General features: G+C 35.2%; 1 protein-coding gene across 1 annotated transcript in view; it reads right to left on the bottom strand.

The window, feature by feature from the left end:
* GPC6 (glypican 6) overlaps nucleotides 1–22560 on the bottom strand; it is a 701587-nt gene that overhangs the window by 205344 nt on the left and 473683 nt on the right. The gene's annotated exons all lie outside the window — the stretch shown is intronic.

Here is a 22560-nt window from a genome sequence, read left to right on the forward strand (position 1 = left end):
TGTCTAGGCTGCATATAGCACAGAATAAGGAATATGAAGTAGATGAACTAGGACTAAGAGTGGGTTATGTACTAGAGAGAAATAACATTATAGAGATAACAAAGTAGGCAACTCCAATGTTGATGTCTCTGTCTGCTTGAAAAGCTTCATCCTAATTGTACTCTGAACATTTTTTCGAATGAATTCAAAGGGAAAAATAGCATAAGTGGCTCTGTGAAAAAACAAAACAACAAAAAAAAAAACAACCAAATAAACAACAAAACAAACCAAGGAAATCTTCATAGATGCAAAATATGATTTATCTTATTTTCCATATTCTAGATGCCACCACACTAAATTCAGAATGCAAAGTAGCAAATTTCTCTGGGTCGTGAAATGAAACATCAAATCCATTCTTGGGCAGTAAGCTGGTCACACCTTGCCAGAAACAAGATGGGTGCTTGTAAAATACAGACATCACTTCAGGAATCTTCAGGAATGAATGCTAAATCTACTTTGAAGACTGGCTTTTTGTTGTAGACCCTCAATCCCGGTAGGGAGCAAGATGTTCTATGATTCTATGTTGGTTGTCTGGGGCACAACAGAATATAATACTTATACTTCTGCTTCATTTCATGATATGAAAGAAGCACAAGATGAAGGATAATAGACTGGACAGTAAAACAAATTCCTTGTGGATCAAACAGAAGTACAAATGTCTTAAACTATTTCCTGACCTTTAAAATGCAGAAGGCTTTCAGATCTTTAGTGCATCCCAGGAAGGATCTAGTCAGACACATTGTCATGAACTAATAGTCAAGAACTGGCTCATTATGGAACACAATATCTTGGTAATATATTCAGAGTAGCACAGAAGTAGAGAAATGCTTTATAAATAGATCACTATCTATTTATAAGCACCATAAATGCCCACTGCATTATGTGGGACCAAATCATGTGAGATCACCTTATAGCTCCATGTTAACATTTCCTCTTTTATGGTCTTTCAAATCCTCTTGTTAAATTTTCAAAAAGCTACTTGTAAATATAAATACCATATATAAAATATTTAACAGATGCTCAAGTGCACCTTGGGATGATGTCTACAGTCTGAAATGACCTGTTTGTGGGATGTATGCACACATTTCTGCTGAGTATTACACTTGCTGCTTTTGGAACTGTAGAGTAGAAAGCAGATTTGTATCTTCCTTCACAATGGAGCTATATTTTATTTTATAATTTTATTTAATGTTACCTTTTTATTTATTTAATATATCTCTCGTCCCCTACAGACAAAATGAGATGACAGCAGAGGGGTCCTTGTAAGTGTCCATATGTTCTACTTTCAAGCAAATATAAAAGGCATGTAGGAAAGAGATTAAATTGAGAAAACTTAGGACTGCAATAAGAACGTACCTTCTTTTCAGTGTTTTGTCTCTACCATGTGCACTAAACAAGAACAAAGAGTCTGCATTGGATGAATACATAATACAAAGCCAAATATGTAAATTCCCTAAGAATATTTTATTGGATATTGTTAAAACAAAGTAGTCCTGAGCAAAAGATCAATCTTTCTTCTACATAAGAACATAAAAATTAAAATCATGTGCATCTATAGTAAAATGTCATGCATTTTCTTTACCCTGACAATTAACAGAGGAATCAATCACCCTAGCTCTGGTACAACAATTTTTGGAAAATATTTTGGTAGAAAGTAAAGATATTGTAACTTCGATTTGAAATAAGCAAGTATCAAATAAAGCAAAATTCTTTGAGTTTAAGATGGTTATTTGTTCATGTTTTCAGAAGGCAGATCAAAACCTACATTACAAAAACATATCTGACAATTGGATTTGCTTTTTCCTTTTAGGTAGAAGCAGACTAAATGTGAAATTTACTATTAAATCTTGATTTATTCTACCATGAAATTTTGAACGAACAGAAGTAGAGTTTACAAGCATATGAAAAAATTTATTTTGATGTTTCATTCTTCATAAATCCTTAGCAGGTAAGTTGTTCTTTAAATATTTTATCTATCCAAAACTGAACAGGAGGATGCATTCTGTGTTGACTAAGACCTAAAAAGCAGCAAAGCTGTAAATGTGAAAATGAACAGTAGACATTTAACTGGGAAAACATATAGTCTAATATTATTTTATTTGGCTCAGATATTTTGCTACAATCAGTTTAAGAATAATAATTTCAGTTATCACCACAAACGACTGTAGTTGTCTTATTTACATTTCTCACCTTATCACCTGTGGAAATCACTCATGTATGTGTTATAATTTAGATCTGTCAACATCCCCTGGAAACACTGATCCTAAATCACCCTTATTGTGTTGGAAGTGCTCTGTAGTAAACACTGAAGCCCCTGTCCCAGGTGCAAACTTTCCAGCTGTTGGCTAAGAACAAGAGCATTGTCTGTTCTCACTGCTCTAATACCTGATACATCTTCACCTTGAAGATTTTACATCAAACGGATATGAAGGGCTGAGGAAAACATAACAGCATCAATCTGATACTGCAATATTTCTAGGTACTATTCTCACACTGTGACTACTTATCAGGATGAGATATCTGCGAGATAAAAGCACCACGTATGTTCTGATATTTTTTGTAGGTGAAATCTGGATTCATAGTGCTTCCACAGATCTTTCTGTGTGGGCAATCTGTGGCCATACTACCACCATCACCCAGCACTCAGTGGGATGGTGTTATAACATCTGTAGCAGACTAAATTGTGCTGTGGAATGAACTGGCCCTGAATATACCCGAAGTCAGGTGAGGACAGCAATTTTTGTGTTGCTCCCCTGTCATAACAAGTTGTCTTTTAAAAAGTGCAAGATTTCCTATAACCTGTTCCATGAATCTTTGCTAGATAGCAAAAGTCCATTCACGTTGAAGCTGAAAAGACATCACCAACATGAGTGAATGACTTCCCTAAGTGGCACATGACTGAATTTACAACCAGCTAAATCAGAAGGTCCAGTAAAACTAAGGCACAGCACAGTGTAATGGCTACCTGGCAGTAAATTGCTATTTAAGCTATTTCGTGGCCATTTGTCTTTATCTGATTAAGCCACCTGATTTATAAAACATGTTGGAGCACAATTTATGTACAGAAGTATAATCTACCTAGTGGTTTGGGTTCCATAACCACAGGGATAAAGATGCTCAAACCATAAAGGTGCTCTTGATGCCAGATATCCATTTATAAAGCCCGCTGAAAGATGTCTCATCATTACCATCTCCGGTATGGATGAACTGTCAACTACACTACCACAACCTCTTTCCAAACCTTTTAAAATGAAGACAAGCCTCAGTCATGTGCAAAACACAAAGGTATTTCACAAGTCAAGAGAGATTTCCTCATCAGTGTAGCAATATCATTCACCTTCAGTAAAAAAGGGAACAAGGATATAACTTCTGTAAACCTTTCACAGAGAGGACAGATTTTCCAGAGGGTGTGAGAAATGCTATAGACCCAACAGTGTCATCTATATCTAAAGGTGGATACTGAAACAGTTACTGAATGTGACATCTTTAGCTCAGGAGCTACAAAACATTGCAAAAATGTACAATTTCACCATGTCTCTTCATGTAATAAAGAATATATTGTTTCTGACAATACCTCTAGAAAAATACCATTTTTAAAGATCTGTGTCTTAAAAGGAAACTGAAAACTTTTTCAAAAACTAGAGGAAAGACAATACCTTGCTTTCTTTGTAAAACTGAGTGAAAAGTGTACTGTCAACTACCAAGGTCCAAATTCTTACTCACATGGTCAAGGGCAGTAAAGTTGAAAGCAGTGCAAGGTCTCCTGGACACCTGCCTGGTTTTAAAGGATTGCTTCCAGAGCAATCGAAAGAGTAAATTTGTTTATGCTTCCCCGATTTTCGGAATCCTTACATATGACACTTTAAACATAACAGCCAATTAAATCCAACCACAACCGGATTCTGCAGCACAGGTACCTCTGCACAAGGAATCAAACTGAGATCACTTGCCAATTCCTCATGTCAGTAAAAAAGACATCTGATAGATGGCCTCAAGATTAATTACTGAGACCACTTTAAATTTGGAGCATCCAGTTTGTTCTTTTCTCCCTGAAACACTGCTTTCTATCTTACAGAGAAAAAAACATTGTTTAAAACTAGTCCTTTTTTCATCTTCGTTGTTAATTTTACGTCTAATTGTATCAAGACCACTCTATACTTCAGTCCAGAGTCCATCAAAAATTATACCATGAACATTCTACAAATAAATAAAATAAGCTGACATTTGTCAGAAGTTTGGTTTGATGGGCACTGTTCTATCATATTCATGTCCCATAAATAAGTGAAATTTAAAAAAGAGATTAAAAGAAAAGAGACATGAACTTCAACAGTTTTTACAGCTTGTAAAACAGTATTTTAATCTAAAGTTTTATACACTAGCAAAGCTTTCAGAATAAATATTATATGTAAGGAATGGTTGCCATCAGTTATAAGGCTAAGCTTTCTCTCACACTTCGTATAGGAAGTGTAGAATTTCTTGCTAGATAGCAACTAGTCCTCAGGAAATCTGCCCCTTATTTCATCAATTTATTTTTTGCAGCATCCCTCTATGTCTTTGTTGACTGTCTTCCATTTCTAACACCATAAACGTTTTGCCCTGAGCATGTTCAGGTACATTTGTGTAAGAAAAGAAATGAGAACTAAGAAACACAGAATACATTTTTCAGGAACATATCTGACATTACTGTACTTAGTGTCTATTCACCAGTTACAAAACCAGTAAGAAAAACATTTCACACTACACTTTATTTGTTGATTTCATGAATGCCTGGTTTGTAAGCAGTAAGGTTATTACATGAAGCTATTATGCTACTTCCCCATCTCCCACTGACTTTTTATGTCTGTCTCAAGAGAAGTATTTAAATGAGAATAACATTTGGAGGAGAAAAGTATCTAAACCAAAAGTTTGCTCAGCACCTTGGACTAAATAACATTTGGCTATGTCATTTGAGTCTTGCAGAAAGCTGTGTTTGTTTTCAAGTATATATTTATTATCTTTGACATTCTATGAATTATATGGGATGTTTCTTTTAATTTAAAAATATTGTATACAAAATTAAAAAAAGAAGAAAAATCTTTTATAAATGTGGTGGGATGCAGCTAGGTTCAGATTAAACTCTGAAGATTTAGTTTTTATTATAAAAGTGAAAAAGATTTATTTTTCTGTGTTTGATCAGTGGTAGTCTAAATCTCTCATTAACTTTTAATGAAAGTTCAGTCTCACTGAGTTGTGATATCCCCTTCAATATAACTATTATTTATTTAAGACTCATATCCTGAGTGAGGCTGGATTTGTTCTGTGGTATATATTACACAAGCACAGAATTGGATGCATCCATGTTCTAAAATGACAAATATAACCCTGTATTTAAGATGTATATTCTGCTAATTTTCACACATTATTTTTCAGAGAATAGAGTAATGTTCATCAGTTGCATTTTCTTATTTCTAGGTGTTCAAAACCAAAAATAGACAACATGTGGGGCTAGGTCTGGAAGACCACGCTTATATGTTATCTCAAAGTAAAAACAAAACAGTGAGCCAAATTAATGATAACTTATTTTCAGTCACAACTTTGCCACCTAGGTCTGAATCAAAATCAAGCAAATCAAGATTACAAAAAGGAATCTAAATTATTTTGAGTATTCAATGAATCCTGGAATCATTATGTAGAGGCTTTAATTTAAACTTTCTTAACAGATTTCCATAGAAAAGCCCTTGATGTTTCTTAAGTGCCAGTGAACTAGTCAATGAGTTCCTGTAAATCCAAATAGTTTGTGTCAATAGGAACGTTACAGTCTAAAAACTCAGGGGTTTGAGAGTTTAGAAAACAAATACAAATTTAAATCACACAGATACAGCAGGAAAATCTTTCAGACATTTGAGTGCAATGTAGAATACATTTGGTCTGGAAATCTTCAGATGTTTTAAGATGTTTCCTGAATGCAGAATTATTTGATTTCACTGTCTGTCCCGAATGGAAGAGTGAAAAGGTATTTGCTTGCTTGATTTCTGTGGGAAAACGACAGGAAGTGGCATTTGAAGTAAAATAAATGAAATTTTTCTTGTAAATTTTCAACTCACATTTTGAATTACAAAGAAAAGTGAAGATGAATCTGCGGACATAAAGATCAATCTATTCTGAGAACCATTTATAGTGTAAGTACAAGTCTAATTAGATAATGATTCAGCAAGATCACATAATAAGAATCAATAGTCAGACCACTGATCCTGCACTAATTTGCCCTTACACTGTCACTAAATTTTGTCAGTCATACTTTTTTTTTGACATCCTGAATTAACCATAGCTATAATAAATAAGGGAATAGAAACTTTTATCTTCCACCCCAAAAAGCTGTAGTTACTGCTTTCTGAATGTGATTTATGCAACAGAATTCACATGTACAACACATTGCCTTAAATTGTAAAATGTGTAACAAGTGTAACAATTCTTGTCCAAAAAAGATCTTCCACAACATAATGAAAACTGTCATGTGTTTAACTTAGCCAAGCTTTTGTTGAAAAGCAATCTCCTTCCTTTACCTTATGACTTGTATATTTCTTGGAAGTAAAAACTGCATTTTGATCTTAGAAATCCAAAAATACGCCAGCAAAATCAACATATAAAGACATAAATGAAAAAATATGACTGACATGCCATGAAATTATTTGTGAGCTTTGGGCCTGTTGGTGGAGCATATCTTTGTGTGTGTGCATGTTTATGAAGAATCTTCTGATTTTCAGTGTTAGTGATTGACATCTGCAATACATTTTCATTTTCTCTGGATTTTATTTGCTTGCCAAGACTTTGTACTCCTGCAAATAGGAAAGGCTCCTGGCTCCCTACATCTCCCTGTACAGATTTACTAAAATATAAATTGCTTCAGAAAATTCTGAGGATATTCTTTTACAGCTTTAAAACCATTTGAATGCAATGAAAACATAAAGTAGTTCTCTGTACAGACTGATAGATTGGGATTTATTAAGAAACGGAATTTTCACTTCAGGGTTTGTTAAGAAGTGAGGAGACACAATGAATCTTTTCTGTTCTTGAAATATGAAATGTGCTCTTTCAATTCCATCTAAAGATTTCACACTATGTAATTTCTTTTCTGGTGATACTTCATTAATTTGCACAGAAAACTCATTATCCTACCTCTCTGAAAAAGTCAATACAATAACTGCATCTTTTTATTAAGAGAATCAGTTGCAGATTTTTTACTTTCATGGAGGCTTAGAAACACCCTGCTCTTTGGAGATGAGCATACTCTTACCATGGAGGTAAAAAGAGCTCAGTGCATCCCCATGGTGAACCCCCTTCTACATACTAAAGCCCACTTTGATCCTGGTGCCAGATGTGGCCAGGCTGTTCTCAGCAAGATACTGTATTGTTTTCCACCTTTGACTAGGAAATAGGATCGCCAGCTGTTTTTTTGAAAGGTCCCTTACTTCTCGGAGTCAGCATCAGTTCCTGAATTTCAGCTAGTGTTCAGTAGACTATAAAGATCGCACCAGCAGAGCAGAGAGAAAGGAAGCTTGATATCACTTTTTGTTTTATGTTCCTGTATCTATGACATGTGAAACACAGAAGAGCAAAACTCGTTGATGTAATTTTTAACATAATATCTGCAGTGAGGAAGTTCAGTTGCAAGGAGTGAAAGGAAATGTAGTACCTTGTATATTTGGGCTTCCTCCACGGGATTTTTTTCAACAGTTTCAGTTTATAATATAATATGCTAAAATTTCACGCAAATTATAAGTGTATAGACACCAGAATAAATAAATAAAAGAACAGAAATTATGAAGAGACTAAAGAGCTTGGTAATACTGATAAAATACCAATCTGTTTAATTTTGTGGAGTTTTCTAATATACATTATTCCAGTATACATTATTAATTTCATTTTCTCAATTAAAACTTCCAGAAGTAAGCATATCTCTGCTGGCCATGATCTACTGAATACTCCAGATGATAGAGTACTCAGGGGATATGAACAAATTTTGAAAGGCTATGTCTCATTTAACATAATTTAAATTTTTAATAGTACCTTCAAGTTAGTAGTTAACATTCCTTGTTAACCATTTGTTTTTTGTATTGAAAGACAGACGCAGAAGAACTGAAAGGAACTGTTCAACAAAAATCTGGTGCAAAGTGAACAACATCCCTCTTTCTAAATGTGGCTTTTGAAATGTCACTGGCACATGGATGACCTGCAGTTATTTCCTACTAAATCTTTATGTATACGGTTTAACTCCTATGTTCGTAGGTCCGAAGAAAAATGTATCCTGTTATTTAACTGCACAATGAATTTTAATAACAGCATCATGGTGAACATTAAAACTTAATTTACAGTATTAGTTAACAGCCATATTAAAAATTCAGCTGTTGGGAGAGACTGAGCTGATATGTCAGTATTACATGTGTTCGTTATTGTGAAACTTGGGAGGATTGTTTTCCAGCACTCTGTTTAGCTGACATGAGCTTCATGTATTAGCACAGAAAGGGCACCTAACTAAATCAAGACCATATAGCCATGAGATATTGATAAGGTAGAACTTGCTATTTCATTGTCACGGCAATCAGAGCATCATGTAGCATCAAAGAGAATGAAAATATTCTTAAGAACAAAGTGTATTTATTGCCAATGGTTAGTAACATATAAGGATGTTAAAACACTTCATATCTCATTATCCTTTTGTCTCTGGTGCCTTGTATTATATTGTAGGGAAAATAGAGGCAGGAGATCTATTTGTAAACAAAATGAGCTAATAGTTAAAGAAAAAATGTTCCATGTTCCATACTGGTAAACCAACCACTTTTTTTTTTTCTGGAAGTTAATGAGACAAAGCTAATATCTGCTTGTCCTTCATCCCATAATATACTTACTACAAAATCACTATTCAAATTACAGTCACATCTTATTAGACAACAGATGGTCTTATCTAAATTGGTTGGTTAATGCAGGTTCATGATTTCTTATTAATAAAGTCACAAGAATAAATGAAGCCTTCCTAGAATTCTTCATGAAGCCAGGCATGTCTTACAGTTAATGACTGCTATTCAGTAAGAAACAACAAACTTATGGAAAGGCCATTTGTGAAAAATCTGTTACTGCAATTTCTGGTGGATCTTCATTACCAAGTTCTTGAAGTGCATTTCTTCTACTACTGGGAGGTGCAAGAGTCTATTTTCCCATTGTGATGTATACACTAACTCCATGAAAAGTGAAAAGTAAAAAGTAAAAGAGAAGATAACTGTTATAGAAAAATCTATGTACCCTACATAACATTCAACTTCAATTCTGTGGAAAAGATCTATTTTTCCAAATGAGATTTCATGTCAAATAAGCTTTTCTAAATATATAACTCTTCTATTTTATCTATTTATCTGTCTATCTATCTATCTATTTATTTATTTTTATTTATTTAAAGAGAGTTGTAAAAAATTGACCACAATAATTTTTGAGTTTTCAGATTTAGAAATATATATATATTTTTGGTACATACATTATTATTATTATTTTTTCAGATAAGCATTTACTTGGTACAGAGCACCAAAAACCCTAAATTAAAATTTGTTACCTTCGTTATCCAAATTTTGCAGACACAAAACTAAACTGCTCACTGATGACAATACTGTTTTAGTCTGTCCTTCTTCAGAAAATGCTAAGAAAAGGCTTAATTTCCGGTGACTGAAATGCTCTCCTTCCTGCACTTCCTTTCTGTACATGAAAGCTCAGACTAAATGAAAAAAATGTACTGCCTTCACAGGTCTAAAAGCAGTAGAGCTCCCCCGCAAGCATACTTGTAGTTAAAATGCTTGCAAGCTGTTCACCAAGACGTGTATCTCAGAAGAAAAAGCAGTAGATGTATAAATAAGCTAACTCATGACAATGCCAGATTTTAAAAGCCACAAGCTTGTGTTGGAAAACCTCAGATAAACTCTGCCAAACACTGAAATGCCCCAAGTGCACAGCTGTCTGTATGAGTCACAATTGTCCAATTTGCTCTGTGTTTTTGAACTGAATTTGATAACTGGACTCAAACAAGAAGATTAGCAATATGGCTAGACAGAAATGAAAAGTGAGTCTAGTTCTTAATGTAAGTCTATACCTTATTTGAGCTCAGGGAGATTGTGAGATTGAACCTGTTGTATTTAGAGCAGTCCAACCTGATTGAGGTCTCTCTGTGAAAGTGTCATCAGACAGTCTGCTTCAACTGCAATGTCTTGCTGATGGCTTGAATTTGAGCACAGTTAAAGCTGAGAATGGCAGTGCAACAGAAGTCCTCATTGGGACTGAAAGCTAAAGATGTGACTGAATGCACATATGCCTTCAACTCCCAGTAATATTTCTTGATTCAAAGATAATTAACCTACAAGAAGTTGAAAAAGCAATTGAGAAATAGTAGCAGAAGAATTAGGTAGAGAAAGTAGATGAATATTTGATCTATGCAACCCTTTTATGGATTAGAAGTTTTAGATTCCTAGGTGACAATATTTTCCAAGCCATTAAACTTACAGCTATAGTACACACTCCAGTGGTCACATCTCATAAGTTTCCCACGTGGAGCAGAAACAGAACAAAAAAGGACACAGGTTTTGGAAGACAACTGGAATGCCACAGGAAGTATTTGTGTGCTACAGGTTTAACATGAAATTTCCGTATACATCAAAAATAAAAAACACCAGAAGGTGAAAAACACTAGAAGCAACAAATTTGAACAATTGAAATCTTGATCCATGTAAGTGTTATAGTAAGACAACACTTAGCCTCAAAAGTTAGGCTGCCACCTTCATTTGGAAATTCACCTAGGCGGTGAAACAGGCCTACAGATAAAAGAGATCTGAAGGTAGGTCAGCTAAAGGTCAACTAAAGCAGATGGACACAGATCCTCAGAATTAGACGAAGAAGACCAATTTTTTTAAGGCTGGGAAGATACTCACATATATATTAATCTCACCTAGCACCTCAGCATCCTATCACTCTTTTTTTTGTGTGTGTTTGTACTTATTGTTACTTTTCACTGATATTTTGATTTATTTCCATTACATTTAAGGAGTAAAGGTATTGCACGGCAACAAAAGGTAATGGAATATAGGTGGGAAAGTTCAACTTCTACTGCCATACTGCAACATCCGCATCTGATACTGTGGGCCAGTACAATAAAATCACATCCAGAAGTCTATGGATCCTGATGAGATGGATCCTAGAGTCCTGAGGGAATTGGCTGATGCAGTCACCAACCCATACTCAACAATATTTGAAAAACTGTAGCAATCAAGTGAAGTCCCTGGTGACTGGAAAAAAAAGCAACATCACACCCATTTTTAGGAGGGTAAAAAGGATGGCCCTAGGAACTACCAGCCTGTCAGTTTCAATTCTCTGCCAGGAAAGATCATGGAGCTTCATGGAAGCTATGCTAAGGCACATGGAAGGCAGAGAGGTGATATGGGAGAACCAGCATGGTTTCACCAAGGGCAAATCCTGTTTAACCAAGATAGTGGCCTTCTAAGATGGTACCACTGCATCAATGGACAAGAGAAGAGCCACTGATGTTATCTATCTCAACTTCAGTAAGGCCTTGGACACGGTACCCCACAACATCCTTCTCTCCAAATAGAAGAGACATGTATCTGAATGAATGGGTTTGGCACTGCCCTGCTGAAAAAGTACCTGGGGGTACTGGTGGATGGCAAGCTGGACAAGAGTCAGCAATGTGCCCTTTCAAGCCCCAACCACACCCTAGGCTGTATCAAAAGAAACGTGAGCAGCAGGGCGAAGGAGGTGATCCTGCCCCTCTACTTTGTGCTGGTGAGGCCTCACCTGGAGTACTGCATCCAGATGTGGAGTCCTCAGTAGAGGAGAGATGGACCTGTTGAAGTGTGTCCAGAAGAAGGCCACAAAAATAATCCAAAGGGTGGAACACCTCCTCTCTGAGAACAGGCTGAGTGAGACAGGGCTATTCAGCCAGAAGAAGAGAAGATGTGACCTGATAGTGGCCTAGTGGCCTTTCAGTTTCTAAAGGGAAGCTACAGGAAAGAAGGGGACATACACTTAGCATGGTCTGTAATGACAGAACAAGGGAAACTGGTTTCAAGCTCAGAGAGGGTAGATTTATGTCAGATATAAGGACTCATTTTCTTTTACAGTGGCAGCTATGAGGCACTGGAACAGGTTGCCAAGAGATTTGGTGGATACTCCATCCCTGGGGACTTTCAAGGCAAGGCTGGATAAGGCACTGGGCAATCTGATCTAGTTGTGGTGTTTCCTGAAGGGGAGTTGGACCAGATGGCCTTCAGATGTCCCTTCCAATTCTAAGGATTCTATGACTCTATGAAAATAGGAGGTATTACTTTTAGAGCACCTTCGTATTAGGCAGTATATATGAAATCTTATGAAGAAGATAAAAAAAGAACATATCTTAGTGAAATACACTTACATCTCAAAGATGAGCAAAAGGATTTGCAAATTTTGAGCTTTACCTAAAGAGTGCCACCAGAAATACTTAGTTCTTCTCATTTAACAGTCCCAATCTCTTTGAATTCTCTGGCATGTTAACTGTTTCCCTAGAGTGTTATTCAATTTAAATTTTATTTTCTTTTTACTTGATGTCAATTTTTGAGCTTTTTTCCTTTTTGTTTGTGAATGATGAATAGAATGCGGGCATTAAGAGACGCAGATGATAAATTAAAAACTATCCATAATTTATGTGAAAATATTCATCCAGAAATGTGGTCCAAGGTTTACAAAAAGCTATGAACTTTTAACAAAGCTTAATCTTTGAATAATTTCAAAAGCACCATGCATTTAATAAATTCTGATAACTCACATGGGACAAACTGTCTAATCAGCTCCTCATCGGTCCATATGATAAAACTTAAGAATCTAAATATGAGGTTACCAAAAGGGCTCTTATTAAAAAATAAAGGATTAAATAAAACTAGAGAAAACGTTTTACAGTAAGTAATCATTATCCAATGAAAAAGGAATTTAATGCTCCATCAAATTTCGAAATAGGACTATTATTTAAAGAGGCAAGTAGATCACAACAATGAGCAATACATCAAAACTCCTCTAGAAAAACAAGCAGACATTCCATAAAGTATCACATGAAGTCAGAGAAAGAGGACTGCTTCAGTCTCAATACTTATCTTCTGCTTTATGCTGTGAGTATACAATGTCTGGTGGAATAGGCAGATACAACCTCAGCAGAGCCAACTGACTTGAAAGCTTTTATGCTTTTAGAGTGCAGTGAACTGTAATATAATAGAGGCTACTATAATGCATGGAGACAAAATGTTTTTGAGAATGATATGACCACTTTTACTGGCAGGAACTATATGAAAATTCCCTGAAAAAGAAGACAGATAAAACTACAAAAGAAGTGACTATACGTATAGAGGTTTGTGACCAATGGCAATGTTATGGGAAAGAAATGAGAAGTGAAAAAATAGTTTGCAGAGAAGTGAATCATAGAAAAGCCTATGGAACTCAGGGATCACCGGGTCCAACCTTTCATGGTAAAAACAAGGTCTAGATAAGATTGTCCAGCACCTTGTTTAGCTGAACTTTAAAATTCTAAAGTGCTAGAGATTACAGCATATCCTTGGGGAAATTATTCCAGTAATTGAATTTTCCTCACAGTAAAGAATTCTACACTTACGCTCAATCAGAATCTCCCCAGTGCATCTCCCCCTCTCTTCTTTTCCATGCAGCTCCTCATAAAAAAGAAATGTCCATGTTCTTTGTAGCTACCCTTTACTTACCAGAACATAGTGATGAGGTGTCCTCTATGTTTTCTTTTTTTTTAGGTTGAAACACTGTTATACAGCTGCAAGGGGTGAGTAGCATGGCTGCAGTGTGTGCACAATTATACTTTTAGCTGTTTTTGTCTAGAATTTCTTTTCATCTATCTTTGTCCAAACAAAATAATGATACAATTTTCTCTTGCTCATCCCAGTGTCCAAAGCAAAGAGTATCTCCTATGAAATGCCCTCTTTGAGTCTAGCAGCAGAACAGAAACAAGAATGCTCATTTGACAACTTTTTCCTTGCTGTGATCAGGTCTTGTATTCACATATGTAAGGAGATTTTTGGTGATGGATAGGGAAGTTGCTCATTATACCTACAGGTATCAGTAGGAAATGGGATAGGGAGAAATTAAATATACACAGAACTTGCCTTGAACTATGAGCATTTTTAGAATTATTTTCAAACAATTCACCCAACTGTATAAAGATTCTTTCCTGAGAATGAAGAAATTAACACAAATGAAAAAATTACTGCAAATAGCAGCCTTTCATATTTTGAAATGTTGTGCCACAATGTCTCCTACTATCTCTTATCTGTATTTGCCTTGTCTCTTCACTTTTCTTACATTTTAACTAAACCAATTGTCAGCTTTATTAACTTCTAAAACTAGCAAGAAAACAATCAAAAAAACCCCAAACCAAATAATTGTTTTCTGTTAATTTAGATTTTATGAACAGAAATTCTATTTCATAACTCAATATTTACTGGAATGAGTTAAGGTAATTCACTCAACATATACTGTGATGTAATTAATAGTTTGAGAACAAAATCAGAATGATTTATAAAAACTTTTTATCCCTTGGGACTTTGGTATTTTTGTGTCCTTATGAGTCTATTGGCTGAAACAGACTCATATCACTTTGCAAAAAAGTGTCAAGTGGTAATCAAGATATTACAACTTAAGAAGAAAAGCTTTTGCCATAAATTTTTATTCTGACCTTCTGCCTTGAAATTCTACAATATTACAGGCCTTTGTCTAAAAATGAAGAAATACAATAAAATAAGGGTTACTAGAACAATCAGAACACTATCTTCTTACGGGCAAATCTGATGTCTTCAGCTTGGGCAAGAAAATAAAGGCTATTTCATTTTCAGTTTCCAGTTCGATTAGAGAGTGAAAATGACTATGTTACAGCCCCAGTCTTGCAAAATATTCTCTCCATGCAGAGCTCACTGCAGGATAAAATCTTTCATCGCTGACTCCATTCTTCGGCTAAACAGAGCATTTAATTATCTGTGGTATTAAAATGGTGCTGTTCCTAAGTATGTAACTTTCTAAATACTAATAAGACCTTTGTTAAAATTATATTGTTGGTTTTAGCCCTGAATGGATGGAAGAATGAGGTCCATTCCATTCCTAGGAAAGTTACATAGGTCTGTAAAGAAAATATAACTGACATTAAGTAATTCAGAAGGGTTTCTCCTGTCTGTCCAGAAAGCAAACTGATGAGCTTTCTTTCACAGCAGGAATGTAAGTCTGTATTGCACTGCATGAAATTGCACTTGCCTAAGCTTATCAGAGGAAACACCTGAAAATGACTTACAACTCAATTTGTTGGGGAAAAAAAAGCAAAGAATTCTGGGATGGTGAAATGAATCTTTCCTGCTTTGAACTTTACAGTATTTGTAAAATAAAATAAAATAAAATGAAGGTTAAGCGTTCATTTAAAGTGGAAATCTATTGATAGACAGTTGTTTTCTATTATTGCTAAATTATAACTTACTGAATATATATTTAGGGTGTTTTATTGAAAATCCATATTTTTCTGTGAAAACTGCTAGCACTAAAGATAATAAAAACTTGTCATCTTTTTCATATTCTTGAGATTATAGACTTTTCAGTACAAATCTCCCCTATCCTTCTCCCTTTCCTTCAGGAGAGGAAATTATTTCCTCATCATGTTGAGAAGGCTAGCACAAAGCTAAGAATGAAGGTTTAGTTAATGTGTAGAGCAAATTTTCCTTTTTTGAATTATATTTTTTTAATTATATTTTTTTCTGTCTATTTATTATATCCTTTAGAAAATTCTGAAATATCTCATCTTTCTGTTTAAAATTTAGCTCTGCATGTTAGAATTTCTGCATAACCGGGCTAGTAAAATAGTGAATTCAGACCTTGCTCTGGGCATGTTTATAAATCAGATAACTGGGGATATTATTTCTTTGCTGTCACAGTAAGGGCAGTTGTGTGTATTTTGTCTGTAGACTAATGCACTTTGCTGTACTTCACATATTTACAATGCAGGAAAAAAGTTTCAAAAGGCTTTGGATATTTCCAAGATAAAGTTTGTCTGAATATGGTCCAATGGAACATATCCCATTTATAATCAGTCCTTAAGCAGAAAGGAGTGGTGAATCCAAATAGTAAGTTTAAGGTAGTCACTTTGTCTCCTTCCACCAAGGCTGGTGAGGATGGTGATGTTGTGTTTTGCCACCATGACATCCATACAAAGGCTGAGATACCAGCCCTAGCTGGTTCAGCTGGTGTTCATGAGTGCCTGGATGAACTGCGGCCATCAGGGCATACAGAGGGAAGCAACTGGGTGATGTCTTAATGGCATGACATGTATAATAACAGTTTAATATTCTTCACATAAAAACACATGCTATAATTAATGTAATTTGTTTTAACCACAAAGTCTTTGTCATATTTCTTCAAAATGACACATTTGGAAGATCTTAAAATAAAAAAGAGAGGAGAAAATAATGGGCCTGTCTCCTCTGCAAAATCAAATATGTACATTTCCATGAAGAATAACTTTTCTAAAGTGCAAATCTACAAATGATGACATTGTAGAGAATTGCTGAAGAAAAAGAAGTCTTCTTTATAAAATGTATAAACAAAAATGAGCTTAAATAACAATCCTTAAGACTAGGGGAAAAAAGAAATCTTTTTTATTACCAAGTTATACGAAGTATTGTACTGTTTTGGCTTTCTTTTTGTGACACAAAAGCCAAGACCTTTTGTCTATGCATGCAGTGCTTTTGCAAGCTGGTACATCATCTCTTAGAACTATATGAGTGCATCCTTGATACAAGCATGACCTTCTGCTCTAAACCTAGAACCTCCTCAAAGCAAAGCATTCATTGCTTCCTTAAGGATCACTATAATGTGCAAACCAAATCAGGTACAAAAAAGACGTGCGCATTTCCTTGCTCTAAACCAGCGTGGGCTGTGCCACCTGAAAATGTGAGTTGCTATGCTTGTATCACAGGGCCAAAGGAACTTATATATTATTCTTCAACAAAGCAAACGAGACTGGGAAAAGTAATAGCAAGGCAGCTATGCATGGCAACATCACATTCTTTATGTCTTAACCTTGGCAGAACTGCTAATTAAAACGCTGCAAAACAATGGTTAGATGTTAATCCTAATTATCAGTGCAACTAAAAAGTAACCTCTTGTGATGAAGCTTGGTGATATCAATGTTTTGTACACTTCTTACAAGTGTCAGAAGCTTTTTGACAGCTTTGCAGCATGGGGAATATTACCTGGTGTTTTTATGAAAACAATTTCTCATGTTATTTTTACTATTTTAACCAGAGAAGCAGTGAAATTCACTACTACATACTGAAGTATGTCCATTCAGTAAAAGGGGCTTCTGTTCTACGATTTTTGTCATATTTTATGAAATTAAAAATGGCTTTTAAAAGTTTGCTTCCTTATGTTTGTTAAGGATTCCCTTCTAAAGTGTAAGCAGTGTTTGAAATTTAAAGCAATAGTAAACTCCAGCCTTTTGTGAGCAAATTCCTGCACATGACCATCCAAAGAAAGAAAAATGGAATAGTTTCTGATTTATTTACTTCACTTAGAAGTAACTATTTCTGTGGTTATTTTGACTTCGATTTAATTCATATTTCAGACCATTCCAAATCAGAATGCAGTCAGATCAAATTTCTATTAACCAAATAAAATAAATTAGCTACTTACTCTACCTCTGCTGCAAGTCTGCCACAGAAAGGAGTAAAAGAAATGATTTTCTATTTTTAATGATGGCTAAGTGACATAAAGGAAGAAGCTGAATAGGCTTCAATTGGAAACAGAAATGCTAAGAGGGCCACCTGGCAATTACATTTACTATGCTAATGCTATTACAGCAGTGAAATTTTCTATTCTTCCCATAAAGGTCTTGCTAACAGTAATTAAATGTTAAGATGTTCTGTCCTGTAAAGAAAAGAGATATAGTGAAGTTATTATCACTAGGATCAGTGGAAGACTTTTTTTAATTAGAATTTGAATAGCAAACGATTGAATTCTCACTACCTAGGGACAAGAAGATGATGAGATTTCAGTTAAATTACATGCAATCATACTTTATAGAATTATACTTTTCAGAATTGAAAACATTTGTGTAAGCCACTGACTGTTTTACTCTGCAGATGACAAGAATCAATAGTTATCCTCAGCCTCCTTCCACAGTGCATCTTTCTCCAAGGAGCAGTGACCTGTACTGCCAGCTTTGGAATTCTGTGCTTCAGTCTCTAATGCTGGCTATCACAGAATCACTGAGGGTGGAAAAGACCTCTGAGGTCATCTAGTCCAACTATCCACCTACCATGAATATTGCCCACGAAGTATTGCCCCATCAGGCACTCTCCTCAATGGAAGACCACTTGGGATTAAAACTGGAGTAGGTCTCAAGATTCAGCAAAATGCTGCTTTGAGCAGCTGAGAAGGTAACTTGCCAGAGAGTGTGAGTTACTGAAGATGCTGTATTTTGGTCTGCATGAGATATTGGGCATTACTGTCCTCAGTGATATGGACTTGGCACTTTTCTTCAAACTGTAACAGTTTATGGTTTTTAGCCCTGGAGGTCCCAGGCTGTTTTGTCAAAATGGCAAATATGACACACATGACATTCATGCAAACAATTTTCCTGTTCCATAAAGAATAGTTTGATAACCCTGTAAAAATGTTTTCTCTTTTGCAGCGGTGAAGTAAGCTCTGCACCAATAGTAAGCACTGGAATTACACAGCATGGCTTCCAATAAAGAATAATTGGATTCAGTCTATGAAACTAATTAAGAATGCCACAGCCTCTTTAGAATCCTGATTCTGTTTTTAGTACTTGCTCATAGGTTTTCACAAAACATGCATTGGCAATGAAATCTATTTGCAGGGATAAACGTATAATACCTAATTTGAACGCATAAAGAAAAGTGAAGTCCACTTATTACTTAAACGAGGTAAAAAATTATCATTAAATTCATTTAAATTAATATTCAGCAAGATATTAAATAAAATCTCATTCAACTGGCTTATTTATTGGCATATTGGGAAAAATCAACCACATAGCATGTCAGTAGACATTGTTACTTTGCATCTTGGCCCCAGTTTTGCAGCATTCTACCACTGTGCAGAAATACCTGACAATTATTTGAAGTGATATTTGAAGCTAAGAACACAAAATACTAAATAAGTACAGGAAATCTTCCAGTTATCAGCATTTCAGCTCAAAAGCTCCTAATTTCAAATTCAGGTGAATGCAGATAATTTCAGCAAACAAGGGATATCTATATACAGTTTCTTACACAAAAGAAGGGAAAAATATATATCCATGGGAAAATATCTAAAAATTAACTACTTTTTAATTCTTTACGGATATTTTAATATCCTAATGCTTGAGCATGTTAACTTGGATTTTCTTTCTATTTTATGTGGGTGGCAGTAGGAAGCTTTGGCCCACCATTAGAAATAGGTGTGTTGTTTGCTTCCATGATCACCCTCAGATTCCAACAAACTAGTGGAACTGTTGTACTTTGGAGCTGAGAAAAATGGACAAACACGGTAAACTTTTTTTTTTTAATCAATAGTTAAGCTCCACTTGGAACTAGTGTAGGTGGCTGCCATCAAAATACAGTTTCTTTATCTCACTTCGTAGTACTAATAATAAAGATCCCATGGAATAGAAATACTGTTGAATGCTAGTGACCTACTTATCTAAAACTATCCTGTATATCCAATTAGTCTGTTTACAGAGAAAGCTTAAATAGTATTGCTGCACTGCTAGGAAAAATCTACTTCTTACCACCCTCCTTATCTTACAGTAGTTAAACCTGGACAAAACCCTGTGATTACTCTAGCTACTGGATGGCTTGCAACCAGAAATGAAAATAAGGTGAAATGCTTGCCAAGTTTTTACAGCATATGTTGCTTCCAATCAACATTCCTTTAATAACATCTATATTCAATGTGCTCAGCTGTTTGCCAAGAAGACTTTAATGCCTTCCATCGTCAGTTATGCCAGATATCATACAATGAGTTAGCCACCTCATGTAGATAAGCTGGCACTTTGCTAAATCTTGAACGAGAGAAGGTGTGGTATGTCATATGTTAATGTTTTCAAAGTCAGTTTGCAGAGCAGCTGAACATACTAATTCTCTTATAATGCATTCCAATCAATAATACTTCAAGTTGGTAGAGACTCAATCAGAAAGGATTAAGAAGTATTAGAAATCACTTTCAGGGCACAGATAAGTAAAGCAAATTGTGAAATTTATTTTCTTTTAGAGCTGGAGTTAAAACACAATTGTTTGTAACAATTAATAACTATTAATAATGAAAAGCCCACACAGAGTGATGTATCTCATAACATTAAATGCCTTCTTTTCCACTCTTACCAAGCACTTTGCAATTCTTGTCTCTCTTATGGAAAGCAGAAAGGTTAATTACCTTGCATACCAGCATTTCCACCACTGTAGAACTTGCTTCTGAAAAAATGTAAAAATAGGAAATGGGATTCTGAACGAGTTCTAGATGGAGCTTTCCAAGAGTTTCTTCAAGAATCCAAAAGAAAATCCCCAGAATATTCATTCACCAGGACTGAATTAGAAAATCTTGCCTTGTGTTGTTCTGTACCTTCCCATGTTTCTTGGGCAATGAGGCCCACTCACTCTTCTATTCATAGAAAACAAATATTTTCTAAGGGCAAGGAGCCTGGGAAAGGAAGAAGTACAAATTACAGTGCCAATTTCTGGAAGCCTTAAGGTTTCCATCTATGATTCACCTTTGTTCTATGCAAAATTAGCAGACTATAAAGGTTATGCTGTTTGAGATGCCGAGTCTCTCCTTATTGTTACTATAATGCTTCTGGCAAGGTGGAAGGTGTCTAGGATGATTTTGTGGGAAAACCAGTGACTGCTGCCTCTGCCTCCAAGTCTGTGAGCAAATGTCCAAAAGTGCAGTTTATATAGAATGCAGTGATTTGGAGGCTATTAAACTTGTTCTAAAATAAATAAATTCCACTGATTCCTCAAATCACAGATTTGCCAACACAGGGATCTTGCTTTCCTAGTACTTTTGGATCCAGTATTTTGACCATGTTCCAGATCGAACTCTAACATACTTTTCTCTTGAGTGAAGATGAATGGAGATAGCAGACAGGGAACTGCAATTTCTCTTTTCATGCAAGTCCAAGCTGCCTTGTATCTTGCAACAGTACTGACTTAACTCTATTTTGTCCCACTGATCTTCAACTGAACATTTGCTTTATAGCAACTAGATTCACAGCACAGAAAATACTTGCAGTATAGCTGATGTGTTCAGACACAGTAATTGCTTTTTTTCCTTCTTTTTAAATTTTTAAAATGTCAATTATCTCACAATCTTCTACTACTAATTTTTAATATTTTGATTAAATAAATTTGTAACACACATCTGACCCACCCCAAAATTGGCCTGTGGTAGTAAAACATCAACTACCATGTGAATGCTGTGGCAGCCTCCATAAATATTGGTACTTTTGACCACACTATATAGTATAATAATTCAAGTAACATTTTCTCCCCCTCTCTCTCTTTCTCTCTCTTTCTAGTTCTTTTCCTTTTAGAAAGCCAAAGGACTTGGAAATGCAAAGGGAAACTTCAGTCAGAATCATCAACATTTTGATGTGCCCTTAGAAAATCCAACTGTGTTTGAAAATGATTAAAAAAAATCCCTGAAGTTACTGTAGCCAATAACTTAAAGTTTGTAGAGAAATTCTCCAAGCATCTAAGAGATTTCTTAAATAGCTTTTGTTAAAAATAATAATTTTAAAATAAACTGTGGGAAATGTGAAAAACCCTCAAACTCAGTAATTAGACGAGTGTAAATTGCTTGTGCTCAGAGGAAGAACTACCTTGCATATCTGTAGTAAAATGTTACTTATTACAAACTACATAGCAGAACACCCCTGACAACATTTGCTTGCAGATTACCTAACGCCTTCTATTCATTTAAATTTTTCTCTCAAGACTAAGTTTCATCTGTGCTGATTTTAAGTCTCTGTCTAGTGTTTCTTGTAGGCTGGATCTACAGAGGGCAAATAATGGATGACCATACGATCTCATCTAGACTGAGATATTCCATACCAGAGATAAGGACTTAGGATGGGTAATGCCTGTTGCTAACAATGACAATAGCTGAAGTTTTCTATTCTAAAATTTCACTTTAGTTTTCAATATTCAATTGTGTAGGGAAATAATTTACAACATCAGAGTCTCTGCTTTACCATCACAGCTTGTTTTGTTTTTAAACAATAAGATTTATCCCATCTTTTCTCCTTAAAGTATGTGGGCTTATGTGGTTACTGACACACTTAAACGCTGTCAATTGATTGTACTGTACACTGATTTGAAAAAAATCAAGAATAACATTTTCTTTGATAAATCTCCAACCATCAATATCACAAACATTTACCTTTACTTGACATCTCTGTTTCTGATCCTAGGA

This window comes from Centrocercus urophasianus, unplaced genomic scaffold (assembly GCF_019232065.1).
Source record: "Centrocercus urophasianus isolate 14NV4802_14NV808 unplaced genomic scaffold, USGS_Curo_1.0 seq_9, whole genome shotgun sequence".
Lineage (NCBI taxonomy): Eukaryota > Metazoa > Chordata > Aves > Galliformes > Phasianidae > Centrocercus > Centrocercus urophasianus.